The 12726-nt window shown below is 46.2% G+C and overlaps 1 protein-coding gene and 1 long non-coding RNA gene across 2 annotated transcripts in view; one reads left to right on the top strand and one right to left on the bottom strand.

Moving 5' to 3' along the window:
• Positions 1–12726, top strand: part of LOC136467289 (uncharacterized) — a 233004-nt gene that overhangs the window by 99154 nt on the left and 121124 nt on the right. The gene's annotated exons all lie outside the window — the stretch shown is intronic.
• LOC136467292 (uncharacterized) overlaps positions 1–12726 on the bottom strand; it is a 218258-nt gene that overhangs the window by 167062 nt on the left and 38470 nt on the right. The window lies entirely within an intron of this gene.

Below are 12726 nucleotides of genomic sequence, written 5' to 3'. Positions count from 1 at the left end.
TGATAGCGATAGCGATGATGACTCACCTACATATGATGATCTTATCATAATATTAAGAAAATACACTAAGATCATTAGAAAGAGTAGAGCTACAAATGAAAAACTTGATGCTAAAAATGATTCACTCTTAGCTAAGTGTGATACATTAGAAAAGGCTAATGATGAGCTCAAAGAAACAAATGATTCTATATCATCCAAACTCAAGGAGCTCAAATCTTCTAAGAAAGAGCTTAAAGATAAACATGATAAACTTGAGTGGGTGCACAATGAGCTTATCACTAGTCACAACAAGCTAAAAGATGAATACACTACTCTTAAGATTAATCATGATACTCTTGTTATTGCTCAAGAATTTCTACCAAATGAGCCACATGATGCTACTAACCATGTTGTCAAGATTGATATAGCTACATCATGTGATGATTTAATTGATGAGAGCATTGAGCATGGATCTAGTAGCAAAGGCAAGCAAGTGGTTGAGTGCAATGACTATGATGAGTATGTCAAGCTCAAGAGTGACAATGAGAAGCTCATGAAAGATCTTGAAGAGATGAAAAGTCACAATACCATTGTGCTAGAAACTCTTGATCATGACAAAGAGTTGATCCTTGAGAATGAGAAGCTCAAAGAAGAAAACAAGAAACTCAAGGAAGAGAAGAACAATGATATTCTCAAGGAAGAGAACAAGAAGCTCAAGATGGAGAAAGAGCATCTCAAGGTGGGATTGAGCAAGTTTGCTAGAGGCAAGCATCTCCAAAGTGAGCTACTCATGAATACCGTCATGAAGATGGATAGAAGTGGCATTGGATATATGGCAAGTGTAGAGAAGAAGAAGGCTCAAGCTCAACACCAACAATCAAAGCCAAAGCTAAAGCTAAAGAGATATTTTGAGTGTGGACAAGAAGGCCACTTTGCTCATGAGTGTCAAACTCCACCACCACAACCCTTGCCCAAGCATGCTAGACCCTTTGCTTTCAATGCTCACTACATGCTTAGAAAAGATTCTAGTGGAAAGATGAAAGTCATGTTCTTAGGACCCCCCCAACAAGAGTAGGCCTAAGAAGATTTGGATGGCTAAGTCACTTGTTGAGAAGGTGAAGGGCCCTCAACAAGTTTGGATCCCTAAAGCTTGAATCTCTTGTGTGTAGGTGAACTACAAGACCGGTGGAAGTCATTGGGTTATTGATAGTGGTTGCACTCAACATATGACCGGTGATCCTCGTATGTTCACCTCACTAGATGAAGAAGTGGATGGACAAGAGAAAATAACATTTGGAGATAATTCAAAGGGTAAGGTTAAAGGATTGGGCAAAGTGGCAATATCAAATGATCATTCCATCTCCAATGTACTCTATGTTGCTTCATTGAGCTTCAACTTGCTATCCGTTGGACAATTGTGTGATCTTGGCTTCCAATGCTTGTTCACCAAGAAGGAGGTTGTTGTATCCAAGGTAGATGACAATCAAGTGATATTCAGTAGATTTAGATACAACAACTTATATCTAGTTGACTTTATCTTTGAAGATGCAAATTTGAAGACTTGCCTATTCACCAAAACAACTCTTGGGTGGCTATGGCATAGAAGACTTGCTCATGTTGGGATGAGCTCACTCAAGAAGCTTATGAAGAATGATTTGGTGAGAGGGTTGAAGGATGTGAAGTTTGAGAAGGACAAGCTTTGTAGTGCATGTCAAGCCGGCAAGCAAGTTGCAAACACTCATCCAACCAAAGCTTTCATGTCAACCACAAGAGTGCTAGAACTCCTACATATGGATTTATTTGGACCAACAACAGACAAGAGTTTGGGAGGAAATCTCTATTGTCTTATGATTGTGGATGACTATTCAAGGTATATATGGGTGTTCTTCCTTCATGACAAATCCAAAGTTGCATCTTGTTTCAAGAAGTTTGCCAAGAGAGCTCAAAATGAATTTGAAGTGAAGCTCAAGAAGATAAGGAGTGACAATGGCAAAGAGTTTGACAACACAAACATAGAAGCTTATTGTGATGAAGTTGGAATCAAACATGAAGTCTCCGTAACCTATACTCCTCAACAAAATGGTGTAGTTGAGAGGAAGAACCGGACTTTGATCACTCTTGCAAGGACAATGCTAGATGAGTACAATACCCTCGAAGCTCTATGGGCGGAAGCAATCAATACCGCATGTTATGCATCCAACCGCCTATTTCTTCAAAAGTTCCTTGTCAAGACACCGTATGAGTTGCTCAATGGGAAGAAGCCGGACGTCTCCTTCTTTAGGGTGTTTGGTTGCAAGTGCTACATCTACAAGAAGCGGCAACACCTAGGGAAGTTTTAAAGATGTTGTGATATAGGTTTTCTTGTTTGTTACTCATTGAAGTCCAAAGCATATAGAGTATTTAATCATGCCACCGGCTTGGTTGAAGAAACATATGATGTAGAATTTGATAAATCTAATGGCTCCTAAGGAGCACATGAGAATCTTGATGATGTAGGTGATGAACCATTGAGGGAGGCTATGAAAAATATTTCGGTGGGAGACATCAAGCCAAAAGATGATGAAGATGATGTACAAGTCATTAACCAACCTTCTTCATCAAATGTACCACAAGATGGTGAAAAAGATGGGAGAGTGGAAAATGAAGATACTCATATCTCCCATGAGCAAATGGTGGTACAAGCACAAGATGTTGATGCTCCACAACCTCCTCCTCAAGTGGTCAATAGAAGAAATACACCTCTCCTACAAGATCATCCACAAGATCTCATCATAGGGAGTCTATCAAAGGGTGTAATGACTCGATCTCAAAAACTTACTTCATTTATTGCTCATCACTCTTTTATCTCTTGCTATGAGCCTACCAAGGTAGAAGAAGCTCTTAAAGACCCGGATTGGATCAATGCCATGCATGAAGAGTTGAACAACTTCACTCGCAATGAAGTTTGGACTCTTGAAGAGCGACCAAAAGGTGCAAGAGTCATTGGAACGAAGTGGGTGTTCCGCAACAAGCAAGATAATCAAGGTGTTGTTGTGAGGAACAAGGCAAGACTAGTTGCAAAAGGGTTCTCTCAAGTTGAAGGCTTGGATTTTGGAGAGACCTTTGCACCGGTTGCAAGATTAGAAGCCATTCATATCCTACTTGCATATGCATCACATTATGAAATGAAACTATATCAAATAGATGTGAAAAGTGCATTCTTAAATGGCTTTATTAATGAACTAGTCTATGTTGATCAACCTCTCAGGTTTGAAGACCCTAGATATCCTAATCATGTTTATAGGTTGTCCAAGGCACTATATGGGCTTAAGCAAGCCCCAAGAGCTTGGTATGAGCGCCTTCGGGACTTCCTCATTGAGAAGGGCTTCACCATTGGGAAGGTCGACACTACACTATTCACCAAGAAACTTGATGGGCATATCTTCATTTGTCAAGTATATGTTGATGATATCATCTTTGGATCATCAAATGAAGACTCATGCAAAGAATTTGATGAATTGATGTTGAAGGAGTTCGAGATATCAATAATTGGTGAGCTTACATTCTTTCTTGGTTTTCAAGTCAAGCAAATGAAAGAAGGCATCTTCATCTCTCAAGAGAAATACACAAAAGATCTTCTCAAGAGATTCAAGATGGATGAATGTAAGCCAATCAAGACACCAATGCCTACCAATGGATATCTCGACCTAGATGAGGGAGGTAACCCGGTTGATCAAACTCTCTACCGTTCTATGATTGGTAGCTTGTTATATTTAATCGCATCTAGGCCCGACATCATGTTTAGTGTGTGTATGTGTGCTAGATTTCAAGCTAGTCCTAAGGAAACTCATTTAATTGCCGTAAAAAGAATCCTTAGGTATCTTAAGCACACACCAAGCATTGGCCTTTGGTATCCCAAAGAAGCTTTATTTGAATTAATTGGCTATTCCAATTCGGATTACGCCGGATGCAAAGTTGATAGAAAGAGCACATCCGGAGGGTGCCACTTGCTTGGTAGATCACTTGTGTCTTGGTCCTCCAAGAAACAAAATAGTGTGGCTTTGTCCACCGCCGAAGCGGAATACATTGCCGTGGGTGCTTGTTGTGCACAAATATTATACATAAAACAAACTTTGCTAGACTATGACGTAGTTCTAGAGAAAGTACCTCTTTTGTGCGACAATAAAAGTGCGGTAAAACTTGCAAATAATCCGGTTCAACACTCTCACACCAAGCATATAGATATGCGCCATCACTTTCTAAGAGATCATGTGGCTAAAAATGATATATCACTAGAAGGTGTTAGATCCGAAGATCAATTAGCAGATATCTTCACTAAACCGCTAGATGAGGCTTCATTTTGTAGATTGCGGAATGAGCTCAATGTACTTGATTTTAGTAACTTCACTAAAAATTGAGCTTGTATTGTCCCTTGCATTCATTGTAATATACAACATGCTTAATTTATGGCAATGCATATAGGGCTTGTCTAACATGGTTAAGATAACCGCCAAAAAGCGTGTGAAGAAGCTTAACCTTGGATCAAACTTGACAAGCAACTAGATTTACTTACAAGTATTGCATATGCACGAATGTTGTTTTTGTTGTTTTGTTCCATTTGCCCTCTTGTTGCCTATTTTCTTAAAAAAATTATAGCCTAAGGCAAAATATTTTGAAAAATATGAGGGTTTGAGAGAGGTCACTCACATCAGTCCCAATTGGTGTTTATTTGGATCTTATTCAAGTTGGGACTTGATTGGGAACAGGCAGCGGGAAGGAAGTTTGAAGATTTGCTAGAAAAGGTGCACCGGACGCTGCACTAGACGTTGCTGTCCAGCGTCCGGTCAGTTCATAGGAGGTGAACTACTGCCGATGGAGCGACTGGACGCTGCGTTCGGTCAGGAGGGGATCTAGCGCCTGGTCGATCGAAGGTTGCACAAGTTGTACTGAACGGACCCTGCCTGCATCCGGTCATGGACCACCGGACGCGTCCGATCCTAATTCCAGAGGATTTGGACCTCTCTGGAATCGATCGGACGCTGGGTGGTAGCGTCCGGTCGCTACCACCGGAGCGTCCGGTCAGTGGATCTCGCGCGTTTTCAGGACTCTTTTCCGTTTCCTTCTTTGTCGCGTTCGGGACCCTCATTTAACCGCGCCTTCGGGCTTGTTTCTTTTTGACCTAATCCAAATAGCTCCCAGCGCCGCCGCATCCCGCCGTAGCCTCGCCGCGCCGCCGCCTAGCTAGCTCCGCCCGAGCCTTCCCACGAGCCACCGCGCCAGCACAGCCCACGCCAATGCCGCCATCCAGCATGGCGCACCGCCATAGCCTAGCCCATAGCCGAGCTCTGTGCCCCGGCCATGCACGCCACCGCGCTCGGCCCCCTCGCTAGCCATGCACCGCCGTAGCTTGCCAGAGTCGTCTAGCCCTAACCCTTGGTAAGCCCTTTTTCTGCCGATTCATCAGGCTACTCATCTTTTGCGCTACAACCCGAATTTCATCATTGTCACTGATCCACAGCAAATTCCTCACAGTGCTTCCAATACCCTAACCCTAGCTCGGTTCTAAGGATCCCCCGCGTGACATCTCATCTTTTCTCGGATCGCTGTTCGTCAGGTAGAAAGCCATTCGATTCAAGTTCGCATCTACATTGCTTTCTCTATTAGCGTTTCGCATCTATTAGACATATTCTATTTATTTGTATATCCATCTATTCTATCGTGCAGCGTGTCGGTGTCATTGTGGTTCTTGTGGTAGTTGGCAGTCAACTCGGAGCCAAGCTCGCGAGTAAGGATCGAGGCCAAGCCTCGAAAGCGGCAGTTTGACAGTTGATCTTCATCAGCGGCAGTTTATCATCTTGTCAGTTCAGATGGCTCGCACCAAGAACGTTGGTGGTGGCCCAGGTGATGATGATCGAAGGCCCCCATCTCGCCAGCCAGCTGGATCGAAGGGCAAGTCAACCAAGCAGGTGACATCCAAGAAGCACAAGTACCCCGACGCAGAGACAACGAGAGCAGCAGCTGTTGCAGAGGCCGTAGAGCATGCCGAGAGAGGCAATGCCCGCAGCGGAGTTGTAATTGCAGATCAGCCAGTTTCACCAGCAGTCAGAGCTACGATTGAGGAGGTTGAGCGTCATCACGGTAGTCCAGCTGGGACTGCCACGTTTGTAGGACGACGGGTTGCCATTGAGGAAGACCTGTTAGCAGAGCAGGAGCCAGTTCAGTAGACTTAGGAGGGCGAGTAGGCACAGTAGACCCAGGAGGCCGAGGAGACAGAGCCGGCACCCCAACTTTGCCGCTCTGGATGGACCCGTGTACCAGTTTCGTCGAGGCCACCGACACAGCGGAGGGGATCACGTCCTCCACCTAGACCACAGGGTCCACCTCCAGTGGTGCATCTTGACTTGAGGGCCGCCACTGCCAGACAGGTTCAATAGCTGTGTTTTGTTGAGTTTGAGGTTTGGTTTCCTCCAAGAAGGGATGAGAGAGCAGCTGAGGGTTTCTACATGCCACTGCAGGAAGATTTCTATAATGCTTATCTCAACAGTGGGGCAGTGTTTAGATCTCAGAGAGTCTGTCAGATAGAGTCTATTGTGGCAGCCGCCAGAGAGCACATTCGGCCTTACTTATCATATTTGCCAGGACTGACAGATTTGATTGGACGGATGGGGATATATGTACCATCTTGGGTTCATCAGTTTTATGCTTCACTCTTCATCGATCCACATCACAGATTTATTCACTTTGCTTTCAGAGGCAAAGACTACAGAGTGATGAGTGGCAAAGCCAGAGAGATACTGAGGCTACAGGAGCAACCTGTCAAGATGCATGAGGTGTGTTATGGACAGCAGGAGCCTCCTAGGCATCCTTATGGAGGGCAGGTGCCCCCTACAGATTTAGTGCGACATTGCTTCAAGGAGCCCTTTGGTGAGGGGTCAAGCAGGAACCCTAGTGACTTGACTCCTACTGCGAGAGTGCTAGAGGCCATCATTAGGAGGACACTGCTTCCTAGGTTGGGATATAGGGAGGGCCTGACTCGCTTATAGCTCTGGCTTCTCAATGCCCTGATGCAGCAAACAGTATTTGATATCTGGGACCTCCTTCTTTCAGAGATGGAGGATACTATAGCTGAGGGATTCAAGGGTTGCAGGCAGCTTCCCTATGCTCACTAGATCACGTTCCTCATCCACAGAGTAGTGCTTGATAAGCCCCCTGATATGATGGATGAGTATACATGTGCCACCATAGAGTTCCCAGCTTACAACCTATCACAGAGGATCAGACACACCACTCCTCAGGCACCTAGACAGCCTAGCCATCGTCCCAACGTTCTAGAGTCTGCTGCTCAGTAGGATGAGATCATCAGAGGGATTGTAGCTACTGAGGAGGAGGAGCTAGAGGCACAGCAGGAGGTGAGCGAGTACAGTGACAGTTCTGATGACGACTACCTACCTATTCCTTAGATGCTTCCATGTAGACATGATGCATAGGCCGGTAGCTCCAGTTCTGCTCCACTTGCTCCGCAGACAGACCCTGCTCTCATTGCTATTCTTGAGCGGATGTAGCAGACATAGGATAGATAGGCACAGGAGACAGCTGCTACTTTTGCCCAATTTTAGATTCGACAGGACGAGTTCCAGAGGCAGCAGTAGGCCATGCAGCAGCAGCAGCAGTAGATGCATCAGCAGCAGATACTCTTGCAGCAGTAGCTTATGGGTTTCATGCAGCATGTAGTGACAGCTCTTGGGGCCCCACAGCCACATCTTTCGCCCCAGCTTGCTCCGCCTGCCACCACTTCGATGACTCTAGCGGTATAGCCCAGTGGGCTCCAGAGTCAGGGACAACCTCCAGCTCAGTTTGCTTCACCTCTTATACAGGTGTCCCAGTGGTTAGCATCACCCGTGGTAGCCTTGCGGTTCACTCCACTTCAGACGGGCTTCACACTAGAGCAGTCTTCCTCGCTATTCATGCCTAACACGTCAGTCTCCAGGAGTCTTGGAGCATCCTTCAGCGAGTTGACCGGCATGCCCACTTCGCCTCACATGCATACCGCCGGTCCGTCTATAGCAGCTCTAGTCGTAGTGACTACTCAGAGGCTCCCCTCGTCTGTCGCCTCGTCAGATCCTACGATAGACATACTAGCAGTTTCACAGGCAGCACCAGCCCCAGCTCAGACCCAGACCGCTTCAGCGACACTTCCTGCCATAGAGGGTCAGTCAGTTCAGAGCTCAGGGTCAGATGATGATGGTGCCTAGTTCCAGCTTGCCCCACGTTCTTCAGCGCCCGCTCGTCCGCTGCAGCTCCGTCGACCGACCCCTAGGTTTTGGTGTTTGACGCCAAAGGGGGAGAGGGTTCGAGTATGTAGACTCAGGGGGAGCTAGTTATCTAGTATTAGCTTATTATATACATTTGGAGTTTTATTTGTGTGATACACTATTACTTATGTATTCGTGTGTTTACTTTCATGCATACTATTATATATATGTGGTAGTGCTATCTACGTGATTGTGATATATGACATGTGTGCTTTCTACTTTGCATTATTTAAATGTCATATCACTTGTGTTATGCTTATTTGCTTTTGCTTCTGCGTTTAAACTTCGAAGCAAATGAGCTTTGTTATTTGTACTCATGCTTAATTAATATCCCTTGAGTACATTGTGTTGGCTTGGGTCATATAAGCTTGACTAACACTTTTGTTCTTATCGACAAAAGCTTATATGAACCAAGCCCGTTAAAAACCTCACTCTTTCACATACTTGAGGTGGTATTGTCATCAATCACCGAAAAGGGGGAGATTGAAAGCATCTAGGCCCCTAGTTGGATTTCGGTGATTAATGTCAATACAAGATTACTATGACTAACGTGTGTTTTGCAGAGGCAATTAAGTTAGGTCATGGTAATGGAGATCGATTGGGCAATCGAGTTGGTCATGCCCCTACGATGGAAATCATTTCGGTTTTCAAAGGATTAAAGATAAGGTTAAGGATGACTAGTTCTAAGTGTCGATTGGAGTTGGAGAGACACTTAGAGTAGTTTAGGACTTTGTTTTTTTTTTCCTTTGGTCGTACTATTAAGGGGGGTATGGACGGGTAGCTTGACCTAGTTGAGTCTAGTGAGTTAGGTGTGGTGCACACTTATTAAAACTAGCTCTAGGTAGCTCCTATGAATGCCTAAGATCCTTTGGAGCAAACTTCATTCACATATGATCGAGAGTTGGAAGTGAATGGAGGGTCAATACTGACCGGACGCTGGCTCCGGTGCGATCGGACGCTGGCCGCAGGGTTCGGTCAGTTCATTTGATCGAGGAGAACAAGTCTGGTGTGACCGGACACTGGAAGGTCAATGTGACCGGACGCTGAGGGCCAGCGTCCGGTCGACTCTAGTAAGGGTCCAGACTTGAGAAAGTATGACCGGACACGTCCTGTCAGTGGTGACCGGACCCTGAGTATCTAGCGCCCGGTCGATTACAGTAAGCATCCAAGAGCGACCGGACACGTCCGGTCAGTACTGACCAGACCCTGACAGCGTCCGGTCATCACTTGAAAACTATTGCGTGGGTTGAATTGACCGGAGCATCCGGTCAAAACGATCGGAGTGTCCGGTCATCCCGTAGAAGCTCATAACGATTCGTTTTTTAGGCTGCCTTATAAATAGAAGCTCCACTCGTGTGTGGAGTCACTTTTGCTCATTCCAACAGCTGAGAAACACGTTTGTGAGTGCCAAGAAGAGCAAGGTCCTAGTGAGGTGTTTGTGATTTGAGAATCCAAGAGTGAAACCTCATTAGTGAATCAAGAGTAGACAAGTGTGCATCCATCTTCTCATTAGGCTTCACATGGCCAAGTGAGAGTTTGTGCTTGTTACTCTTGGTGATCGCCATCACCTAGATGGCTTGGTGGTGATTGGGAGCTTGGTGATCACCTGGCGGAGCTTGTGGGTGACCCAACTTAAGTTGTGAGCGGTTTTGGGTGATTCGCCACGACAGAGTGTCGAAGAATCAACCCGTAGAGAGCACTTGATCCTTGCGCGGATCAAGGGGGAGCTACACCCTTGCGTGGGTGCTCCAACGAGGACTAGTGGAGAGTGGTGACTCTCCGATACCTCGGCAAAACATCATCGCGTTTCTCTCTCTATTTACTTTGAGCATTTACTTTAAGTATTTACTTTGAGCAATTCAATACTTGTCTTTACATTCATAGAATTGCTATGCTAGAGTATTGGAACATAGGTTGTAAGTCTTTTGTGCGTTAATTTGATAGAAACACTTTTCTAGGCACAAGGGGTTAATTGGGCTATCCGTAGGATTTGATTATTGCAAGAAAATTTAGAATTAGCCTAATTCACCCTCCCCCTCTTGGGCATCTTGATCCTTTCAAGGACCTTGATGGAGAAGTCATCATGAGGGTGGGAGGAGGCAAGAAGCATGGGTGGTACTAGATTGGCGGCGGCGCAATCGACTCGGCCGCTACTCCCAGTCTCTCCCAGATTCGAGCAAGCAGCACGAGCATGAGACCGTCCATACAACCTCGGCAGGACTCTTCACACCACCGGGTGGAGGCACTAGAGGTTATTCCTGGTTTATTCGTCGTTCATTGGTTTTTTTATACATTTGCTTTGCATTATTGTAACATTGGGGTGAATATATTGTAGGCCCAGCTGGAACAAGAGAGGAGGATACGGGAGCAGAAGCAGGCGAAGATGGAGAGGGTGGAGGCCGAGCGGGAGACCGAGCAGCGGAGGATGGCGGAGATTCTTCAGTACATGCAAAGTCTTGGCGCCGCTACGGGTGTAGTTCCGTCACCTTCGCTATTCGCTCCACCTCCACCTTCACCTCCTCACTATTCTACTCCTATGAGTATAAATGTTTTAGTTTGTATGCTCATACTTACGGTCAAACCTAGTGGAGTATAAAAGTTTTATTCATGTATGGTATATATTTATCTTGTCTCACACATGCAATCTCTTCTCCTTTGTGTAGAATCAATCGGCGGCATCGAACGATCCTCATGCTTCAGCGAATCCTTCACTAAATCAGTCTCATTGGCCATCTGGTTAAGATTCTTGTGGTTGTTAATGGTACTTCTATTTGCAATTGTGGTTGTAGATGATGGAGCACTTGGATTACTTGTGAACTTATTTGTGATATATTGTGAGACATATGACGTTTGTGATATATATGTGACGTTTGTGATATATATATGGTGTTGGTGATATATATGTGTTGTTGATTATATATATGTAATGTTGGTGATGTTTGTTATATATATCTTCTGTTTGTTTGGATGAGATGTAAAAAACAAATAAAAATGCTGTTTCAGTCACTTTGCCAGTGCAATGGCCATGACACTCGGCAAAGTGACTACCTGGGAACATGCTTTGCCGAGTGTAAAGACCATTGCACTCGGCAAACATCACAGATTTACCGAGTGTCACGGGCCAGGCACTCGGCAAAGGTCTCCTATTTGCCGAGTGTCTTGACAGGACACTCGGCAAATAGGATACCTTTGCTGAGTGTCTTGCCGCTGGCACTCGGCACAGTGGCCACCTTTGCCAAGTGTCTGAGTCAACGGCGCTTGGCAAAGCGACGACCTTTACCGAGTGCTTGATCTTGATACTCAGCAAAGCCTTTGCCGAGTGATAATCTGACACTCGGCAAAGAAAAGTCGTCGTGATGGCGAGCGCCACCGTGACGGTGGCTTTGCCGAGTGTCCGATAAAGTGCACTCGGCAAAGAGGTCTTTGTCGATAAACTGTTTACCGAGCGCTCTTTGCCGACTTTACCGAGTATATATCGGCCTTTACCAAGTGTCTCGAGCATTCGACAAAGAAACTAAATCCGGTAGTGTTCCACCGAGACCGGTCTTGCTGCCGCACAACCTTAAATGGGTACTGACTGCCGAACCAAACAGGCCCTCGCATCATCCCTGGTCGTTTCGGCTGACGGGCCGAACGATTAAGCCTATGTTTAGTTCGTGAAAAGTTTTCCCAAAAAGTCCTACAGTACCCATCACATTGAATCTTGCGATACGTGCATGGAGCATTAAATGTAGACGAAAAAAACTAATTGCACAGTTTGGTTAGAAATTGCGAGACGAACGTTTTGAGCCTAATTAGTCCATGATTGAACATTAATTACTAAATAAAAATAAAAATACTACCGTAGCCAAATTTCCAACTTTCCACCGACTAAACACGGGCTAACACGTAGCTCGAGTTGGTAGGATACGTAGGGCGGTCACCTTCGGCTCATTCATTCTGGCCGCTGCGGCGGGAGATACCGCATGGGCATGGTGCTGTGCATCTGCGCCACCCTGCCACCCGTCGTCCGATTTGGCGCCGGAAAGGCCAGCATGCGCGCAGCGGGGGCACGCCACCGCCCCGGCACAGTACACAGTAGCAGGAGTGGAGTACTATCATCTGGGCTCGGGCGGGGAACACGGGCTACGCGTAGTAGGCCTGCGGCCCCTGCCGGGCGATGTGACAACACGTCGCCTGGGGATCACGAACGAGTAGACTGCTAGCGCAGTAGCGCCAGAGCCGCATGCATGGAGGATGCGAGGTGACATGCACGTACTATGCCTGCGGTTTCTCGCAATCAATGCCCCGTCGCGGGATTTCCACCCACGAGGATGGCGTCATGGATGGGATGCGCCGTGCGCCCGTGCCGCTTGCCAGACGACAACGCAGGCGAGGAGGAAACAGAGGTGTGTTGTACTCTACTCTACGCATCGCAGGGAAAGTACTCCGTCACTGCTCACGGATACCACTATAC

Source organism: Miscanthus floridulus, chromosome 7, assembly GCF_019320115.1.
Source record: "Miscanthus floridulus cultivar M001 chromosome 7, ASM1932011v1, whole genome shotgun sequence".
Lineage (NCBI taxonomy): Eukaryota > Viridiplantae > Streptophyta > Magnoliopsida > Poales > Poaceae > Miscanthus > Miscanthus floridulus.
Note: the sequence above shows the minus strand (reverse complement) of the source record. Positions and strands in the feature narration are given on the sequence as shown.